Below are 22,728 nucleotides of genomic sequence, written 5' to 3'. Positions count from 1 at the left end.
TGTCTTGTCTCTATTTTTAATCCTCAGCCCCTCACTTGGACATGGTGAACGGGTGGTAGCATGGGCGCTACAGGAGCAAACAGCTGCTCCACACCTTACCATGTGAATTACTACACTCAAATTGTCGTATAATAGAGAAAAGATTGCTGGAAAGAATTGCCCACACATGAGTGATCCCACATACACTGAACTTTGATATTGTTTACATTTTGACAATGTCACTTTTCTTTTGCTATTTAAAATAAGAAAAAGTGGGATGGAAGAAGGTAAGAGGGGCCCATTGGTGGGAGGAGTATGACAAGTCTTCTTGGTACCAAGCAATGTTCTTGTTCATGAGTGTGATGTCCTTGCAGGTCATCTTAGTAATATCTGATGTTCTGCCTATGAATGATCCTTTTCTGAATATGTGTTAAACATCAGAAGTATAGCTACATGAAGATGTCATCTTGTGAATATCCAAAAGAGGTAGAACATCTAAAACCTGATACCAAGCCATCCCTGGACTCAGGGGTCACTCAGTAGGTTTACAATCCCATTCAAAGGCTACAGGCACCAGACAAAAGCATAGCACTAATTTAAGACTTTATCACAGCTCTCTGGGAATACCTGCAGCATTCTCCATGGGTTGGCTTTTGTCAAACAGCTGTTGACATCATAAGAGCCCAGAAAAACCTAGCCATATGGCCAGGTTCTGGAATGGAGGAGCCTGAGGCACAAAGAAAGAAAAACAAGATTCTAAGTGGCATTAGAGATCACATCAATTATCTTCTCTTGTGGTTTGAAAGAAAATGCTCTCCACAGGGAGTGGTGCTATTAGGAGGTATGGCTTTGTTGGAGGAAGTGTGTCACTGTGGGGGTGGGTTTGGAGGTATCATATGTTCAAGACACTGCCCAGTTGCTTCCACTGCCTGCGGATCAAGATGTAGAACTCTCAGCTCCTACTCCAGCACCAGCATGATGTCTGCCTGCATGCTGCCATGTCCCACCAAGAAGATAATGGACTAAACCTCTGAAAGCCAGCCCTCATCAAATGTTTTCCTTTGTAAGAGTTGTTGTGGTCATGGTATCTCTTCACAGCAATAGAAGGCCTGAGATGGAAGTTGGTACCAGAGACTGGGGTATTGCTGTGATAAGCCTGACCATGCTTCTGTTTAAAGGAATTTGGATTTTGGAGTTTCGGTTAGAAAAGCAGTGGAATGCTTTAAGCACTATTTAATGAATCATACCAGGAGGAGCATGGAAAACAATGGTGCTGAGGGTGATTTGAACTGTAAGGCCTGGCTCAAGAGGTTTCAGAGGAGAATATTAGTATGTAGGCTAGAGACTGTTCTTATGATATTTTGGTGAAAATGTGGCTGCTTTCTGCTCTTGCCCAAAAAAAGTCTGCCTGAGGCTAAATTGAAGAGCTTTTGATTAATTGCTTTGGCAGAGGAAATCTCAAAACAGTAAGCATAGTAGACTCTGTCGTGTGGTTATTAGTGGTAACTCTAATGAAGATCTATAACGAAAAAAAGCAAGCTGAGAAAGTAAAAATACCAAATGTACAAGTTGAGGAGAAAAGGGAAACTAAGAAGTGGAATGGAGCTAAGTAAGTCCTGTGTTCTGAATGGAGGCCCAAAGAGGCCATTATGTGAAGCTGTGAAGGTGAAGCCTGGATTGCCTTGGAGACCCCAAGAGTTGTGGGAGAGCTTCTAATAAGAAATGGAACCAGCCCAAGAAGACAGACATGTGTTGAAGTCAGCAAAGCTGAAAGGAGTTGGAGATCTGAAGAGTGTTTTGACATCAGACATGGAGATGCAGAGTTTGGAGTTTTGCTCAGCTGGTTTTCAGTCTTGCTTTGGTCCAGTATTTCCTCACTATGTTCCTTTCCCTAAATTTTGGAATGGTAATGTATATCCTGTGCCATTATATGTTGGAAGTATGTGATCTGCTTTTTGGTTTTGCTTTTACAGGGAATTACAGTTAAGAGATTACATGAATCTCAGAAAAGACTTTGAACTTTAGACTTTTAAGTAAGTTGAGACTGTTATAGACTGTGAGGACTTCGAAGTTGAACTGAGTGCAGTTTTGTGTTATGATATGGCTACAAGCCTATGAGGGCCAGGGAGCAGGATGTGGTGGTTTGAAAGAAAATGGCCTCCAAAAAGAGTGGCACTATTAGGAGGTGTGGCCTTGTTGGAGTAGGTGTGGTCTTGTTGAAGGAAGTGTGTCACTGTGGGGACAGGTTTTGAGGTCTCCTATGCTCAAGCTATGCCCACTATGGGACATAGTTCACTTCCTGTTACCTGGAGATCAAGATGTAGCTCCAGAACCATGTCTACCTGCATGCCGTCATGTCCCACCATGATGATAATGGACTAAACCTCTGAACTGTAAGCCACCCTAATTAAATGTTTTCCTTTATAAGAGTTACCATGGTCATGGTGTCTCTTCACAGCAATAGAAACCTTAATTAAGACAGAAATCCTTAGGAAGTCACTATAAGCATCTGTCTATCTTAGTTAGGGTTTCTATCACTGTGAAGAGATACCACAACCATGGAAACTCTTATACACTAAAACATTTAATGTGGTGGCTTACAGTTTTCATAGGTTTAGTCCATTATTGTCATGGTGGGACATGGCAGCGTGCAGGCAGACATGGTGCTGGAGAAGAAGCTGGGAGCCCTACATCTTGATCCTCAGGCAACAGAATATGAACTGTCACATTTGGTGTGGCTTGAGCATATATGAGACCTCAAAGCCTGTCTCCACAGTGATACACTTCCTCCAACAAGGCCACATTTCCTAACAGGGCCACTCCCTTTGGGGCTGTTTTCTTTCACACTACCACGGTACCTTTAGTGGTTTGTCTTCCAGCCTCTCCTCAAGAGCACAGAGGATTTCTACAAATGAAGACATTGCTCCTGCAAGTAGAAAGGAAAGAAAGAATTAAAATGTTGGAGGGAGAACCATGATTCAGAATCAGGAGGCCTAGTGTACTATCTACTTAGTGCTGTATAACAAACTGCCCCAAATCTCAGAATTTCATAGGAATGAGCATATCTAATTTCCTATAAGTCAGCTAGGTGTTTGGGTTGACCTGGACAAGTCTCAGCTGATCTTGGCTGTCATTTCACAGTCATCATCAGGATAGGTTGCCTGGAGCTGACTGTCAACACCTCACTGGAACCTTGAGTGTTCAGTGGCTAACTGGCTATGAGCCAAGGTCATCTGTATGTTATCAATCATCCTGTAGATTAGACCAGAATTTTCTTAGAATGCTTGGAAAAGACTCCAAGAGAATAAAAGGAGAAGTACACAAAGAAGCTTAAGGTCTTAACTCGTAACTGTCATACTGTTACCTCTGCCGGGTTGTATTGGCTAAAATAAATCACTAAGTGAGCCTAGAATTAAGGACAAAGAAAGTAGATGCTGAGTCTTGGTGGATGCTGGGAAGGAAAGACTCAGAGCCATTTTTACAACTGGCACTCCATACCTGCAATATGTTTCAAGCTTTGTAATAGTAACCAGCTTTGTGACTTGGAGTTACTTCCTCTCTTTGCATTTCCACTTCCATCTTTATCTGTGAGGTCAGAACACTGAACTAAATCAAGGTTTGGTGCTGTGGCTTGGCTAAGTTTTCCCAGGATTCCAACACATAAGTGTTACACTCCAGAGTGGTGGTCATGGGAGGGTCTGCAGACCTCAAAGAGAGGGGGCCTTTTAGAAGGTCCTTAAGTCACTGAAGATGGGTGCCCTTGAAAGGAATTCTCCCTCTTCACCCTCTCCTTTTCTCTCTCACTGCACCCCCACTATGCTGTCTCAAGAGTAACTGCTTGTTACAGCCTATATTGCATAGCCTACATTGTACAGCCTACATTGTATAGCCTATGCTGTACAGTTTATGTTGTACAGCCTACAAGACAGCCTACATTGTACAGCCTACATTGTACAGCCTATGTTGTACAGCCTACATCCTACAGTCCACATCATACAGCCTGCATCGTACAGCTTACATCATACAGCTGGCATTGGACAGTCTACATTGTACAACTTACACTGTACAGCCTACATTGTACAGCTTATGTTATACAGCCTACCCTATGTTGTACAGCCTACGTTGTACAGCTTACACTGTACAGCCTATGTTGTACAGCCTACATTGTACAGCTTACACTGTACCGCTTACATTGTGCAGCTTACATTATACAGCCTACGTTGTACAGCTTATACTGTACCACTTACATTATACAGCCTATGTTGTATAGCCTACGTTGTACAGCTTACACTGTACAGCCTACATTGTACAGCTTACATTGTACAGCCTACATTGGCAGCCGAAACAGATGGCAACGTGTTGCTGGAGAACTTTTCTCCAGCTCCCGCCACCAAGTCCCGCCAGTCCCAGAGCCCACTTATAAAATAAACACACGAACTCTTACATTATTTAAACTGCTTGGCCATTAGCTCAGGCCTGTCATTGTCTAGCTCTTACTCTTATATTTAGCCCATTTCTATTAATCTTTACTTTGCCACATGGCTTGTGGCTTACCGGTACTTTACATCTTCCTTGTCCTGATGGCGGCTGGCAGTGTCCCTCTCTCCGCCTTCCACTTCCCAGAATTCTTTTCCTTGTCCCGCCTATACTTCCTGCCTAGCCAATGGCCAATCAGTGATTTATTTACTGACCAATCAGCAACACACTTGACATACAGACCATCCCACAGCACTTCCCCTTTTCTTTTCTTAAAAAGGAAGGTTTTAACTTTAACATAGTAAAATTACATATAACAAAACAATTATCAAGCAAGAATTACAGTTACAATATTAAAGAAGAGATCCTATCTATCTTCTATTTGTAAGTTTAAGGTTTTATATCTAACTTATCTTTTATTATAACTAAGGAAAATTGTAAGTATCTAGTCTTTAACCACATCAAAGACCTCAGAAGGATATACTACTACCTGAGAAATGGAGAAGGATATAAGCAACTTTTAGGAGTCTTGTAGGGTAGACAGAGACAGCTGGCAGCCTGGACAGTCATTCAAAGTTCTCTTGTAAAGTTGGGGCATCTGTCTTCAGCCCACAGGCCTAGAGTCTCTTATTCACTTTTCTCTGTGTCCTGTAGAATGTCTGGCAGTTTTCTCTGCAAAGCAGGAACCTGAAGGACCATTTTGTCAAGCAAAGTTCAGTGGTCACCTTTGTATGGGTCCTGCATGTCCAGTTGATCAGGCAGTCCAGGCAAGAACAGTTTCTTGCCCAAATGGCTATTTTTGTCAAGGTGAAGATAAACTCCATATGGAGTGTCTTCGATGCCCATCCTCCTCTCTGAAGTAAATCGGTGCTGTCAGGAGCAGACATGTCTCACTGTCCAGAAAGTCTAAATTTTTAAAACATTTTAAATGCCATATTCTGTAGGTCTTTGAAGTGTTTGAAGACTACCTATCTATCTGAAATATAACTATGTATACCTAGAAGACTTAACTAACATGGCTACAAATATGATTATCATAGATGACTAATTATTAATCTATTTTTTAATTATCCATTACAATTTTAAATGAGTTACATAAACATAATACCTCAAACAAGAATAGAAATATATATATATACAGTATAACAAAATTAAGTTTAAACTTGTATCAATAAACTAAAATCTATAGCGATGTAAAACATTTTAAACAAGTTGTTACTCTTTAAAAGTAGGTTCATTAATCTACCCTTTCATCCTATCATATCTAAACTATCCCCTTTTTTGTTTTAGAAAGAGATTGTATTTATAATCAACCTGATTTAAATAAAAATATTGGTGCCGGGCGGTGGTGGCGCACGCCTTTAATCCCAGCACTCGGGAGGCAGAGCCAGGCGGATCTCTGTGAGTTCGAGGCCGGCCTGGGCTACCAAGTGAGTTCCAGGAAAGGCGCAAAGCTACACGGAGAAACCCTGTCTCGAAAAACCAAAAAAAAAAAAAAAAAAAAAAAAATATTGTTTTTTCTCTGTCCCACACCAGAGGGCTCTTCTGATTTGGGACACAAGAATCTCTTAACCATTTTTTTTTTTTTTTGAGCAATATGTCTGGGTTTAGAGGGGGAGTGAGCCAATTCCATCTCTAAAGCCAGCTTGGTATATTTGGGAATTTGGGCGTAGCTTCTCTTACTACTTCCTGCTGGAGGGGGGCGCTGTATCTTATGGGGACACAAAGAAAATTTTAGGATCATGGAGTAGTCCATGAGGCTGTATCATCTGAGCCAGTTGCCTTGAAACCATTCTGGATGTTGAGTCATCTGGGCCATGGTGTCATTGGAGACCTTTCAGGGGGTCTTGGCTGGTCAAACCTGATGTATCTTAATCTGGAACAAATCCATAGTCTCTGGCTTTCTGTGGAAACAAGAGCAGAGACTCTTTTCCAAAGCAACATATCCTTATATCCAAATTTTGAAGTCAAGGTACCTTTAAAATATACATTTTGGCATAACTCAACAGCTTTTACAATCAAATGTTTTTCTGCAGTTACGAATATCAAAGAGAACATAATCCAGATTCTCTGTGTGGTAGCCATCTTTACGTGGCTTATTTTTTTATATTAGCTTGAGCCTATTGCTTTAAATTGCAGCCTTCTAAGCCTGAAACGGCGCAGTGGCTGCTGGCTCCGCCCATTTCAGCTTCCCAACATGGCGGCGGGCCGCTTTCCGCCAGCTCTGGGAGCCATAACTCTCAGAAATAGTGGGTCTACACTTTTACCAAAGTAGCGTGTAGCCCAGAAACCTCTTTTTTTGTTTTGTACTAGCAAAGGCTAAATTCACCACACAGTTTAATGTGCTACTTGCAGAGGCCTCATTCCCACCATACTGCAGGTCGAGAGCGCACGCTAGGAACCCGCCAGTAGCTCAAATCGGCAGCTGCCGCTCATTTGAGAGAGACAATTAGGAAGCTGTTTTTAGGTCCGTTTTAGAATCTTTTTTCTAAGTTTTTAGGTGGAAACTCTTGCCACCACGTTGGACGCCATTTGTTGCTGGAGAACTTTTCTCCAGCTCCCGCCACCAAGTCCCGCCAGTCCCAGAGCCCACTTATAAAATAAACACACGAACTCTTACATTATTTAAACTGCTTGGCCATTAGCTCAGGCCTGTCATTGTCTAGCTCTTACTCTTATATTTAGCCCATTTCTATTAATCTTTACTTTGCCACATGGCTTGTGGCTTACCGGTACTTTACATCTTCCTTGTCCTGATGGCGGCTGGCAGTGTCCCTCTCTCCGCCTTCCACTTCCCAGAATTCTTTTCCTTGTCCCGCCTATACTTCCTGCCTAGCCAATGGCCAATCAGTGATTTATTTACTGACCAATCAGCAACACACTTGACATACAGACCATCCCACAGCAGCAACGTAGTACTGAACTTGAGTCTCTGGAACCATGGCCAAAATGGACTTCTCTTTACATCACTTGTAGCATGTGTCAGTTTTTGGTTGCTGTAGAAGTGACAGAAAAGCGACTGTTGGCATAGCATGCATTTGGCACACTATGACCAATTGATCACCTCATTAGCCAATAAACTTTTATGGGACACCTATATGTTAACACCTTGCCTGTAGCTGCTTTTGTGCTAATAGGACAGGTTTGAGTAGCTGTGAAAGGGACCACAGGACCAGCAAAGCTGGAGTTGTTTTTTTTTTTTTTTTTTTTTTATTTTGGGACCTTTGGGGTAAGTTTGCGGATCCCAGAAGCAAAAGAGTTCTTGGGTTCCCTCTGACAATTGATGCAGTCTGCCCCGAGCTTCCCATGGAGCTCAGTAGTCATAGTAACACTGTGGTTTGTGGTACTTCATTGCCTGTCTCAACTCTGTGATAGGGAGCAATACAGAAGGGTAGTCCGGCTGGGAGATTCTGGGGCCTATCTAGAACACTAGCTCTGTAATAAGGTCATTTTTGGCTGGCCACAACTTATTTTCCCACCTATAAAATAACAAGCATGGCACTCCTCCCTCATGGGGCTCTCTCCAGGGTGGTACAACCTTCGGGACAACTCTCTCTTTGAATGCTGAGGAAGCAGAGGTCCACAAAGGAAAAATGATTTCTTCAACATTACTCTGTCTCCTGAATCCTAGTTCAACACTTGTTTCTTGTGTGAAGATGCTCAAAAAATAATGGAGACTGTAGGGAAAGAGGGCTTGCTACAGAAACCTACCCTGACCCTGGAGCCCAGAACTAGGGAAAGATGGCTCAGATCATGGCAGAAAGAAACACAGTTTGGCTCAAATCAGAGCCATCTCTGCCCCTGACCAAGTGACTTGTGAAACCAACCAATCACAGAGCAGGACAGTAGAACCCTGGCCTTGGGGCCCAGGACCAGGGAAAGAAACACAGCCTGTGTTTGGGACCTGAGCCAGAGAAATGAACCAAGGAAACATGCCCTGATTCTGAAAACGGTACCAAAGAAACACTCTTGGTCCCTAGAATCAGAGTCAGTGAAAGAAATGTGCCCTGGCCTTAGAATTAGTGTCAAAAAGCTAAGTAAGGCCAGTGAAAGAAACACAGTTTGGCTCAAATCAGAGCCATCTCTGCCCCTGGCCAAGTGACTTGTGAAATCAACCAATCACAGAGCAGGACAGTAGAACCCTGGGCCCCAAGTCAACCCCTGATTGACTCAACCCCCAAGACATCCTAGGTAAACTGCCCTGCCTGGTCAGTTAAAAAAAGGGCTGTTCTCTCCACCTTGGTAGAGGCAGCTACTCTCCTGGACTGCTCCTTCCCAAATAAATCTCTTTCTCAAAAGAGTTTTGGTTGTAAGGATCTTCATTCACTGACATAGAGAAGATCCTTGCTGAGATGTCCCTCAGTGGACAGAGCAAGAGAGAGCTAAAAAAGTAATATTTTCTCCAGAGCCAGAGGAGATTGCTACATTTCTGCAGGGGTTTACCTTTTTGCAGAGTGAAGCAAAAGAAGCAATATCTTAGGCTGGAGAAGCAGAGCTCTGTTAGGAAGTCCCCTTAAGTGAGGGTTGAGCAAAGCCCAGCTGTAGTGGCTCTCCAGAAGAGGAGCAGGATTGATATATCCTGTGGGGAGACCATCCCCCATCACACCAGGTATAGCCTGACTTTCCTGAACAGTCAGGATACCCTTCCCTGCTGAAGCAGTTCCAGGCATGACTCTCATGAGCAGTCAGAAAAATTTCCCTTCCGAGGTGTCCAGAATACCTTGCCCTGCAGTGTTGGGCTGCCTCTTTGCAGCTCCAGCTGCCAGAGCTGTCCTAAGCAGCTCAAGGTGTTGCCTGACTCCCCAGGTAGTCAGGACATCTTTCCCCAGAGTTGCAAAACTCACATTTTGGTGCCAAAACCTGGGACCAAACCCACAGAGTTGCAACAAATTTACTTACAGAGATGGGTGAAAAAGGGACTCAGTTGGCAAAGTGCTATTGCACTTTATGAGTATGAGGACCTGAGTTTAAATCCCTAGCATCCATGTAAAAATAAGGCACAGGATAGAGTGAGATGGCTCACTGGGCAAAGACTTTTGCCATACAATCCTGATGATCCATTTCAATCCCTGGAGCCATGTAAAAGTGAAAAGAGAGAACCAATTCCATAAAATTGTCTCCTGACCTTCATATCTGTCCTGTGGCACACTCACATATCATACCCACATATAATACTATTTTTAATAACTCATGTGCAGTGGTATGTGTCTATATTCCCAGGATGGGGAAGGGAGCACAGGCAGCAAATTCCTAGGACTCACTAACCAGCCAGTCTAGCTGATTAGTAGGTTCCAGGTTCAGTGAAAGAACTCTCAAGAAAAGAAAGAAAGAAAGAAAGAAAGAAAGAAAGAAAGAAAGAAAGAAAGAAAGAAAGAAAAGGAAAAGGAAAGAAAGACATGCAGATTGACTAAAGAAGACAGTCAACATCAACTTCTGACCTCCACACCACACACACACACACACACACACACACACACACACACACACACGAGAGAGAGAGAGAGAGAGAGAGAGAGAGAGAGAGAGAGAGAGAGAGAGAGAGAGAGAGAATAGGCCATTCATGACTCCATCACTAAGGTATGAGGGAAGAGACATGACCAGGTAGGAAGGTAAATGTGGTCCTCTCTGCCCAGGAGGCTGCGCACTGGGCATTGAAGAGAAGACAGGAGAGTGTGAGGAGCAGGAAGGAAGATGAAGCCATCAAATGCCTGCTGTCACAGCAGCCTTCTCCCTTCTGTCTCCTGTCACTGCAAGTAGAGACGTTGGGGTTTGTAGGGGGAGAGAAAGGGAAATCAGAGCCAAGAGTCAATGTGAATGGGTAAGGAAGTGGGTTCAGGACTTCCTTGACCCATGAGGGTAGAATTAATGAAGATACCCCTTGATGTGGTCCTGGGAAGGCAGTTATGTTCCTCAAAATAATTTCCCACATCTCATGCCCTCCTAGTCTCCATAAAGTCTGCTCCAGATCCCTTCCAGCCAGGGCCAGCCTCACGGCAGACACACAGATGGCTCTAACTTTACAGCCAAAATTACCTTTCCAGGAAAATGCTTCCACCTTCTGCAAAGGACACAGAAAATAGTGTACAAAGAAGATTGTGAACTTTTGAAACAGAACATTCTGCTCCTGAATTAATGCCCTTCATTTAATTTCTGATGAATGGCTCGTGTGGTGGGGCACATCTTTCAGCCCAGCACTCCAGGGTCAAAAGCAGACAAATCTCTGTAAATTTGAGACCAGCCTGAGCTACATATTATATTCCAGGTGAAGAAAAGAAGGAGGAGAAGGAGGAGAAGGAGGAGGAGGAAAAGGAAGAAACATTTGAATAGAACATAGTGAGGCTACACAAAAAAATATTTTTACTGGATATATACATATAAACATTACTGTGATGAAAGTTGCAGGACAGGGACCATGGACCCCACCATGGTTGAAGAGTCATGACCAGCTGGTAGTATTGTTTAGAGGAGGGATTGTTATCTTCAGGATATGAGGCCTAGCTGGCAGAACTACTCTTAGTCACACGTCCAGAGGAAACTTCAGCAGGGAAAGATTTATTGCATCTCACAGTTTTATCTTATCACTTATCTTGTGAGATCACTAGGGCTGGGCCTTTGAGGGGCATAGCTGGGCACTGGCTCTGGTGCCACCCTGTGCTTTCTGATCTGCTGTTCTGTGATGAGCCTCCACTGATCCTCCCTACAGCCATGGACTGAGCTGCTGTACCTGCCTTCTCTGCCAAGATAGAATGAAGCCCCTTCAAAAGAGTGAGCTAGCAGAGCATGAGGGCCTGTAGTAATGCTGGGGAGGTGATGTCAGGAGGATCAGAAGTTCAGGGTCATCATCAGCTACACAGAGCCGGAGACCAGGCCGCATTATAAGACCTTGTCTCAAACAAACAAAACCTAGAATAAGCTAAGAACTGTGGGCTGCAACAAACCTTTCCCTTCTTGAGTTTCTTCTGGAAAGTATCCTGGTCACAGCACTGCTAAAGAAACGTGCGGGAAGAATATAAATTAAAACAAACCTAACACAAGAACAAAAGCTAAACTACAGAGCAAAGCTTAACACCTGAGAATGTTTTAACTGCACTGGGCCAGGGAGCAGGCCCAGTGGCTAAAGTGCTAACCTCACGAACATGAGCACCTCAGCTGGATCTCCTGAACTCAGGTGAAATACTGGGCGTGGTGGCATACGCTTTTAAACCCAGCGCTGGAGAAGCAGGGACAAGCAGAGCACTAGGGCTCACTGACCAGACTGCCTAACTTAATTGGTGATCTCCAGGCCAGTGAGAAACCTATCTCAAAGACAGTCTTCTGGAGGCACACACATGCACAGGCTCAGACATAGCTACCTTAAAAATAGCTGCACCTTGCACTCTCCTGGACTCTGGCTGGTTGTACTCTGCCCCCTAGCCCTAAGTAGCTGGTGTACCCATTCTATGCTGTTGTGTAACAGTCTTGTAATAAGGTACTGATTCAAAATAGCAAGCATTCATTCCCTTCACCATTCTGAGAGTCAGGTATTTGGACTGGGCTCTGCTGGAAGGGTCTTCTGCACCTGGAGACTTGATTGTTCTCCAGTGAGATTCATGCTTGTGTCTGTGATCAGTTAACAGCTGAGTGAGGCTTCCTGGAGATAACTTCAACTCCTGTGGCTGATGGTCTGCTACAGCAGGAGCAACGAGAGTCTATGACCACATGTCTCACATCACCAATCACGCCAGCCTGGGCTTCTTCACATGGTGGTAGACAATTCCAGACAATAAGAGAAAGCTGCAAGGACTCTTTAGCCTAACAGCTCAGAACTGATACTCAACTTTCATGTCTTCCTTTTGGTTAATTTATGTGACTGTCCTTGATTGAAAAGAGAGATAAATAATTCCCCTTGAAAGGTTCAGCCAGTCTTTTACTCTACTTCAGAGACACAGAGCCACTTTCCAGAACTGGAGAGAAGAGTTCATTTTGAAATTCTCAATTGCCTAGTGATTAATGGGGCCACTGTTACCCATTGATTTGTACCCACAAGGCTGGGGGATAAGAACTTTGTATGTGCAGGTCCCCACCGTGGGATGACTCATCCCTAACAGGCTGGAGGGCCAGACGGCCCAAACAAGTAAAAAAGATACTTTCTGAGAGCCCACCTGGGTCTGCCTAACGGTCTTAGCAACAGCAGCTGAGACATGATCTAGAGATGACTTGGACCAATGAGAGGCAGCCATGTCACACCAGCAGATGTACATTCATCAGACCTTCCCCCAGGGTGGGGTGGAGGGTATATAAGGCTTGCCTCTTCCTGAATAAACTGAGCTTGTTGTTTCGACATTCTCCCAGAGTCTGTGTGGTTTGACTCTGCGCCTACTTGACCCCCACCCCCAAAGGGAACAACAGCAAAGGACCCTGCTATACCCCACTCTTCTGAACACACTCCATAAAGACACACAGCACAATATTCCGACTTCTCTGCTTCCACCAACCTGCAGAATCAAAAACAATAGCATTCTTCCATCAAAGCCCAGGTCCCTGAATCCTTACTCACAACACCATCGCTCACCCAGCTCTACTTGCTGCTTCTCTGGGAGGACCCCGTGTCTTTTCTTCTGCAGGTCAGCCAAGCACAGAGGGCTACAAAGCTTAAAAACATGGGAGAGAGTTCAGGACACAGATCATCCATCATCCAAGGTAGGCAGTGCAGCAGTGATACCCACAAGCTTGGAGGAGGCACACCTCAACTACACTTCTGCCTGAAACCATGTTGACAAGTTATTCAGCCTCTGTGAGCCTCAGTTTCTTTACTTTCAACATGGAGTTGCTTACTAAATAATACCAATAATAAAAACATGCAAAGAAAACAATGCCTGTGTGCAAAGGGTGGTTAGAGCTCTGCAGCCATAGTAACTGTGATGGCTAGCTCCAGTTGTCACCTGGAAGAAACAGTCACCAGGGAGACGGGCCTCTGGGTATGCTGGCGGGGGATTATCCTGATTAGGTTAATTGAGTTAAGAAAATCCACCCACTGTGGGTGGCACCATTCCCTGGGTTGGAGTCCTTATCTAAACAAAAAGGAGAAAGTGATCTGAGCACAAACATTCCTCTCACTCTTCTTGACCAGCTGCCCCAAGCTCCTGACACATGACTCTCCGGCCACGGTGGATGGTAACCTGAACTGAGTCCAAATAAACTGTTTTCCTCCCTTAGTTGCTTTTGTTATTTATTATAGCAACAGGAATATAACTAAGGCATTAACTCATTTAATCTATAATGACTCCATTGTGGAGGCCCACAGAGGCTTCCAAGTGAGACCTTACTCAGGGTCAGAGAATCTGAGCTTGCTTTACCCAGCAGGGCTGCATAATGGAATGATTTGGCCAAGGGAGTGTTTACCAAGTGTTTTGAAGGGTCTACACTTGGCTGTACGTTGTGCTTCGATCTTGAAATGGGGAGGTCTTTTGCCTTGCCCCTTGGCATTGTACAAAAAGCCCTTTGGAATAAACCTCAAGGCGACTGGGTATTTACCCAGGGCCCTTCCAAAGCTATCCTGCATCTCTGTCTTTCTCTCTGTCTCATTCTATCTTTCTAATACTTACTTCCTCATTCCTCTCTCCTCCCCACAAGAACCCTTCAACAGGTCGGAGCAGGACTCTGACAGACTCCCACACTCTATGAGGTACGTACTGCTTTTATTCTTATTTTCCACAGGAAGCAAATTAAATTCCTAGAGGTCAGTGGCTCAGCAACAGCCAAACAGCCACAGTGTTGAAGACAGGATTCAAGCCTAGACATTCTTGCTCTCAAATGTGTGCTCTAGTCACCATACCTAATTCATACATGACAGGTAGGTTTCCCCATTGACAGAGCTTCCAGTGGCAGCGTTTGGGATGCTGTGAAGTATGATCTATGTTTAATGGAGAACATGCACTCACTACAATGTCTGCTGTGGACACAGGAGACCAAGCGGATGGTTCTCTATGTCATCGTCATCAGTCTGCTTCCAGCTGGTGTCAGGTTGGATAAACATATGATTGCAGAAAAATCTGGACCCAAGGTTGACATTATGGAATTGCACATTGAAGAGGCCATCTTACCTCCACTTACCCCACCCCTTGACTTCCATATCTGACATTTCTGCAAACCCCCATCCTCCACCACTTAGTCACACCTCAAAGTGGATTTAAATCAACAACCACACTGAGGAAATGGACTTGTTCCCAAACACATTACACAACATTGAATCACTCAGTGTCCTGATGGTTTCCTTGGCCACAAGGGACAAATGCTTAGAGTCCCTGAGAATGACTTTGCAAATGAGCAAGAGATTTCTCTCAAATCTTATCTAAAAAAAAAGTGATTTTTTTTTCATTTTCTGCATATTATATTGTACTGGCTGTATCCTAAGTTCTTTTTTTTTTTTTTTAAATTCTTCTCTCATACAATACATCCTGATTGCGGTTTCCCCTCTCTCCCCCACCCCACTTTCCCACTCCTCCATTTCCCTTCAGAGTTCTTTGTTGTTTTTATCACTTTCCAGCAAGAATAAGGGATGGCCTTCGAAGATGGGTCTCATTTTTCTCATATCTTGTCACAAGCCTGGGAACCAGCCTCATCCCTTCTACTACAAACGTTAGCCTGCAAATCATGCCATACTGAAAAGTTTTTAATGTTCATGAGCCAGACAGACCTGGGCTCAGGCTCTGGCTCCCTTGGTCACAGGCTGTATGGAGGACTTTGGATAAATTCCTCCACTCTTTACACCCTCCTATGCAAAAGAATTGAAGAAAGCACCACTGCTGAAGCCCCATACCTGGAGAATTGTTAAGAAATGCTCCTTTCTTTCCTGTCCTTTCAAACACTGCTGGCTATTTCAAGCTCTCTCAGCAAGCATGGGTGTGTGTCATGAACCCCCTCACTGAAGAATTAATGCAAAGGGGATCCAAGACTTCTCACTGCACCTTCCCCTTGGGCCCTCCTCCTCTCTATTTTGATTCAGCTCAAAATAACTGAACTTGAATTGAACCAGTTGGAATAGCTCTCTGTATCCAGCAGCTCCACAAAGGCGGTTAACCCAAACCCCACAGCTGTGGTACAGTTGGAGCCAGATTCTGCCTGGCTACCTGAGGCACCATGCATCTTTTTTTTTAATCTTAAAAACATGTGATTTAATGATTTATAATTTCAAATTGTTTTAAGTCATACATGCAATCTTTTTCTAATTAAATAGAATGAAAGAATTTGAAATGAGTAATTCTCCTTAGCTAGCTATTCTCAAAATACTCCAAGAAAGTGTTCTTTAAAGTGTTTTTATTAATTCTTTGAGACCTTCCTACAAATGTATTTTGAGCATATGCACCCATAATTCCTCCTTTAACTGCTTCCAGATCCACCCACCTCCCCAGTGCCCCTGACCTTGTGTCCTCTTTTTATTAAAAGCCCCAATTTGTGCAGCTTCGCATAAACATCTGAGTGGGGGCCACCCACTGGAGCTTCATCAGATTCTTCTAAATCTTGACACACTGCGATGTTTACTCAAAGTCAACACAAGAACTATCAGTATAGTTTTAGATAAGTGTAGGTACAGATATAAGTATATGTATAAATGGAGATATAGATTTAAATATCAATATATAGATTTAGAGTCCTACTAAAGGAAACATACTGTGTTTTATGGCTTCAATATAAAATGTTCCGCACAGTTGTGTGTGTGTGTGTGTGTGTGTGTGTGTGTGTGTGTGTGTGTGTGTGTGTGTGTGTTGAATAATTGATCCTCAGGTGGTGGCACCATTTTGGAAGGTTCTGGAACTTTGGAGGACAGAGCCTCTTTGGAGAAAGTATGTCACAGGGAGAATGCCTATGAGGTCTGTGCTTGGTACCTGATAACTCCCCCTACTTCTTTTGCTCCATGAGATAGAAGCCACCTCTATATGCTTCCACCACCAAGATGTTCAGCCTGACCATAGGCCAAGAAGTCCACAAGGTGGAGAAATCTGCCCTCCTGGAATCTAATATCTACAGCAATATACTGATAAGGAGCTCTCTTCTCTCTCTTCTCTCTCTTCTCTCTCTCTCTCTCTCTCTCTCTCTCTCTCTCTCTCTCTCTCTCTCTCTTCCTAGATAGAAAGAGGATATGGGTAGATGATAGATAGATAGTAGATAGATAGATGATAGATGATTGATAAATAAATGATAGATGAATAGATACATAAACAATTAGATGATAGATTGATTGATAGATAAGATAGATAGAAGATAGATAGATGTATTGTGTAAATTTAAAGAGTAAATCATAGAACATTGTGGAAAATATGTTCCTTTTGGGGAGTTTGGAGGAGAATATAAAACCATGGTTAGATAGGAACAGTAATTGACCCCTCCCTCTGTTAATCTCCATTTTGAGAGACATAATTTAATGGACCATTTCCACCCCTGCTCACTCCCAGGTTAAACTCTGTAGCAGCAGCATCAGTAGTAAACACAATGCTGTGACTCTCCTAACTCAAATATTTCAGAACGTGATGAGGAAACATGGCCTGCCATATCTTCTTCCTCACCAAATCCAACACCATACATGCTTGGGAACACAATTAGCTTTAGAGGGAACTTTAAACCCCAGAATCAGCTGTAGTCTCAAAAGGAAAAAAAAACAGCCTGGAGCTCAAAGTGTTGGTGGTAGGGCAGGGCAGAACTCAATGCTGGGCATGCAGATATTGCTTGGTCAAAAAAAAAAAAAAAAAATGTTTTGGCCACACCTGCCAGAAAACCAGGTAGTTGCCCACAGACCTTCTCCAATCTCTCAGTTCCCCCAAATCTAATGCCTCAGTTTCTTCCCTTGTGCTGTAAACAAATCACCAGCTGCATCCTCTCTCCACATCCCCCACCCCCCACCCCCACCCCTGCAACCTCGCCACACCTCCTGTGAGCCCACAGACCATTGTCTCATAACCTCCCCCACACTTATCACTGCATCACGGCCCCTAACACCAGCAGGAGTTCCCTGGGAACATACCAGCTGAGCAGGCCACTAAAACAAGTAACACACAACCATCTACTCTCCAAAAAATCCAGAGAGGGAACAGAAACCAAGGAACAAAACACCCACCAGGAGGCAGTAGGGGAGTGGGACAGAAGGCTAGGGAGAAGCCTGGTGCCAGGGAAACTCCCAGGAATCCACAAAGATGATCCCAGCTAAGACCCCCAGCAATAGTAGAGAGGGTGCCTGAACTGGCCATTTACTGTAATCATATTGGTGACTATCCTAATTGTCATCACAGAGCCTTTATCTAGTAACTGATGGAAGCTGATACAGAGATCAACAGCCAAGCACTGGGCTGAGCTCTGGGAGTCCTCCTGAAGAAAATGAGGAGGGATTGTACAAGCCAAGGGGGTCAAGGTCATGATAAAGGAACCCACAGAGACTGATGACCTGAGATCATGGGAGCACATGAACTCTGGACCAACAGTTAAGGAACCTGCATGGGACCGACCTAGGCCCTCTGCATGTGTGTGACAGTTGTGTAGCTTGGTCTGTTTGTAAGACTCCTAGCAGTGAGATCAGGACCTGTAGCTGGGACTTAGCTGGCTTTTGGGAACCTGTTCCCCATGCTGGATTACATTGCCCAGCCTTTATACAGGGGGAGGAGCATGGTCCTACCTCAACTTGGTGTGCCAAGCTTTGTTCAAGTCCATAGGAGGCCTGCTCCTTTTTGAATAGAGATAGGGGAGGAGTGGATGGGGAAAAGGGTAGATGGGAGTCAAGGGGAGGGAACAGAAGGAGAGAGGGGAGGGGAAACTGTGGTTGGTATGTAAAATAAAGGAGAAAATGTTAATTAAATAAAAGAAAAGAAATGAAATGAAAACCAGACTGAGAAAGAAATTTCTTCAACTCAACACATTTCACAATAGCCTCAAATAATATGAAATATCTTTGGAAAACTCAAATCAAGCAAATGAAAAACTTGTAAGATTAAAAACTTCAAGTCTTTGAAGAAAGAAATTTAAAAAGATGTCAGAAGATGGAAAGATTTCCCATGTTCATGGATCAGTAGGATTAACATAGTAAAAATGGCCATCCTACCAAATCAATCTACAGATTCAACGCAATCCACATCTAAAGTCCAACACAATGCTTCACAAATTTTGAAAGGACAATTCTCAACTTCATATAAAAATACACACACACACACACACACACACACACACACACACACACACAAGGAGAGCTAAAACAATTCTGAACAATAAAAGAATTGCAGAAGGTCTCACCATTCTTGATCTTAAGTTATACTACAAAACTATAGCGATAAAAACAGCATGGTATCAGCACAAAAACATACATGTTGATCAATGGAATAGAATTGAAGACCTAGACATAAATCCACACATCAGTGGACACCTGATTTTTGAAAAGGAAGCCAGAAATATGCACTGGAAAAAAAGACAGCATCTTCAACAAATAGTTTATGTCGAACTGAATGGTTGCATATAGAAGAATGCAAATAGATCCATATTTATCACTTGCACAAAACTCAACTCCAAATAGATGAAATATCTCAACATAAACTCAAGTATACTGAACATGATAGAAGAGAAAGTAGGGAACAACCCTGAACTCAGAAGATTTTCCAAACAGATTGAACACCATTAACACAGGCACTAAGATGAACATTTAATAAATGGGACCTCATGAAACTGAAAGATAGATGGCTAATATCCCAAATACATAAAAAACTCAAGAAACTAGATATCAAAAAACCAAATAATCTAATTTTAAAATGAGGTACAGATCTGAACAGATAATTCTCAACAGAGGAAACACAAATGGCTGAGAAACACTTAAAGAAATGTTCAACATCCTTAGCCATCAGGGAAATGTAAATCAGAACTGCTTTGAGATTTCATCTTACACCTGTCAGAATGGCTAAAATCAATAACACAAGTGACAGCTCATGCTGGAGAGGATGTGAGGCAAGAAGAACACTCCTCCATTGCTGGTAGGAGTGGAAACTTGTACAGCCACTGTGGAAATCCTCAGAAAATTGAGAATTGATCTACCTTAAGATCTATACCACTCTTGGGCATATACCCAAAGAATACTGCATCCTGCTCCAAGGACACTTGCTCAGCAATGTTCATTGCAGCTTTATTCATAACATCCAGAAACTGGAAACAACCTCAACAGAAGAGTGGATAAACAAAATGTGTCATATTTACACAATGGCATATTATTCAACTGTTAAAAAATGGCACCATGAAATGATGGAACTAGAAAAAAATCATACTAAGTGAGGTAACTCAGACCCAGAAAGACAAATATGGTATGTACTCGCTTATAAGTGGGTATTAGCTGTTAAGTAAATGATAACCATGTTACAATCTATATATCCAGAGTAGTTAGATCATGAGGAGAGGTCTAGGGAGGATGTATGGATCTCCCTGGGAAGGGGAAATAAAATAGATTTTATGGGTGGACTAGAGGCAAGTAGGGATGGGTGCAGGAGGGATGGGGTCAGGGAGATGGGATGGAGTGAGAGAATGCAGGGAGAGACAGCTAGAATTGGGAGCATTTGGGGCAAAAACCTAGTGCAGTGGAAACTTCCTGGAATTTATGAAGGTGATCCTAATGAGCACTCCTAGTAATGAGAGACATGGAGTCTCAACTGGCCATCTCTTATAGCCAGGTAAGGATTCCAGTGAGTTGCATTCAATTGAGGTATTGGCAAAAGGAGGTCCCATGGAAATCCCCAAACAATGCAGGCTGATGTTAAGACAAAAGGTTGCTCTCTGAAAACCGACAGCAGAGCCACATTGCCAAGGACAACATCTATACAACTCATTGAACCTGGAAAAGTCAAACTGGTACCTACATGGAGCCTTCACCCCTACATTCCAGTCTCTTTGGTGCTTGTCTTAGTTAGGATTTCTAGTGCTATAAAGAGACATCATGACCACAGAAACTCTTATAAGAAAAACATTTAATTGGGGTAGCTTACTTATAATTTCAGAGGTTCCATTATCATCGTGGCAGGGATTATGGTAGTGTGTAGGCAGACATCATCACATCTTGATCAGAAGGCAACAGGAAGTGGACTATTTGTCACGCTGAGAAAAGCTTGAGCAGAAGATACCTCAAAGCCCACCCTCCATAGTGACACACTTCCACCAACAAGACCACACCTACTCAAACAGAGCTACACCTCCCAATAATGCCACTCCCTTTGGGGGCCATTTTCTTTCAAACCACCACATTCTGCTCCCTGGTCCCCCAAAGGCCTGAAGCCATATCATAAAACACACACACACACACACACACACACACACACACACACACACACACACACGTATTCAGCTCAATTTCAAAAGTCCCCATAGTCTGTAACAGTCTCAAACTTGTTTCAAAGTCCAAAGTCTCTTCTGAGATTCATAGCAATCTCTTAACTGTAATCTTCATGTATAATCAAAATCAAAAAGCAGATCACAAACTTCAAACATACAATGACAAAGGATATACATTATCATTCAAAAACATAGGGAAGGGATCACAGTGAGGGAACACTGGACCAAAGCAAGATCGAAAACCAGCTGGGCAAACTCCAAACTCTGTATCTCCAAGTCTGATGTCAAAGCTCTCTTCAGATCTCTAACTTCTTTCAGCTTTGTTGACTGGAACACACCTCTTCCTCTTGGGCTGGTTCCACTCCTTGTTAGCAGCTTTCCTCAGCAGGTATCCCATGGCTAGCACTTCTAGCATTTGGGATCTCCAAAGCAATCCAGGCTTCAACTTCACAGCTTCACACAATGGCCTCTTTGCTAGGCCTCCATTTAGGGACACCCAGACAAATGCCTGGCTTCATTAGCTTTCTTTAGGTGTGGAGGCAAATTTCATAACCCATTTCTTCTATCCTTAACTCTAAAACCAGAACCATGTAGTCAAAGCTTCCAAGTTCTGCTGCTTGCTGGGGCTGGAACGTGGACCCCTCATTCAATTACATCTTCACTATCTTTCTGTTTTTGATTGTTACCTTTACTGCTTAAGTTTGGCTGTCCTTGAACTTGATCTGTAGACCAGGCTGGCCTCAAACTCAGAGATCCACCAGTCTCTGCCTTCCAAGTGCTGGGATTAAAGGTGTGCACCACCACACTCATCACAGCTAAGCTTTTCTTTAATTCCTTTTTACAAGTTGGAGGCTTAGCTAGGTGGGATCTTGCCCTGAGGTCACCACTCCCTTTATCCCATTTTTTTTTTTGAGACAGGGTTTCTCTGTGTAGCTTTGCGCCTTTCCTGGAACTCACTCTGTAGCCCAGGTTGGCCTCGAACTCACAGAGATCCGCCTGGCTCTGCCTCCTGAGTGTGGGGATTAAAGGCGTGCACCACCACCGCCAGGCCCTTTATTCCATTCTTAATCTGTTTATCTCCTTGAACACAGGATTTAGCTCCATCTGATTTCCTGGTTCCCCTTTTCTCCTCAATTTGTATATTTTGTATTTTTACTTTCTCAGCTTACTCCTTTTCATTGTAAATCTTCATTAGAGTTATTACTAATAACCACATGACAAAGTCTATACTAGGCTGTTGTGAGATTTTCTCTGCCAACTGAAATAACCCAAAACTTTTCACTTTAGCCCCTGACAGACTTTTCAGACAAGGGCAAAAGGCAGCCACTTTCTTCACCAAAATATCACAAGAATGATCTCTAGGCCACATACTAAAATTCTTCTCCTCTGAAACCTCTTGAGCCAGTCTCCTACAGTTCAAATCACTCTTAGCACCACTGTCTTCCATGCTCCTACTAGTATGGCCCACAAAGTAGCACTTAAAGCATTACACTGCTTTCATAACCCAAAGTACCAAAGTCCAAATCCCTCCAAACAAAAACAATTTCAAGCCTATCACAGCAATACCCCAGTTCCTGGTACCAACTTCTGCCTTAGTTAGGGTTTCTATTGCTGTGAAGGACCATGGCAACTCTTATAAGGAAAACATTTAATTGGGGCTCACTTACAGTTTTAAAGGTTTAATACATTATCATCATGGCAGGGAAAATGGCAACATGCAGGCAGACATGGTGCTGGAGCTATATCATGATCTCCAGGCAACAGGAAGTAGGCTGGATTTCACACTGAGCCAAACTTGAGCAAAAGAGATCTTAAAGCCCGCCCCCACAGTCACACACTTCCCCCAGAAAAGCCACACGGCCTAATAGTGCCACTCCCTTGGGGGCCATTTTCTTTCAAGCCACCACAGTGCTGGGAAGTACTCTATAGTCTACTGCAAGAGAAACATGG

The 22,728-nt window shown here is 43.4% G+C and overlaps 1 long non-coding RNA gene across 5 annotated transcripts in view; it reads right to left on the bottom strand.

Annotated features, from left to right (window-relative positions):
- The window catches only part of LOC131916603 (uncharacterized), a 246,801-nt gene that overhangs the window by 194,664 nt on the left and 29,409 nt on the right, over positions 1-22,728 (bottom strand). The window contains exon 3 of one of the 5 annotated variants that reach the window (XR_009380568.1): positions 2,838-2,905. The exons of the other annotated variants lie outside the window; for them this stretch is intronic. This is a non-coding gene — a long non-coding RNA (uncharacterized LOC131916603). The remainder of the gene's footprint in view (positions 1-2,837; positions 2,906-22,728) is intronic. 5 annotated transcript variants of the gene reach the window in all.

This window comes from Peromyscus eremicus, chromosome 8a (genome assembly GCF_949786415.1).
Source record: "Peromyscus eremicus chromosome 8a, PerEre_H2_v1, whole genome shotgun sequence".
NCBI lineage: Eukaryota > Metazoa > Chordata > Mammalia > Rodentia > Cricetidae > Peromyscus > Peromyscus eremicus.
Note: the sequence above shows the minus strand (reverse complement) of the source record. Positions and strands in the feature narration are given on the sequence as shown.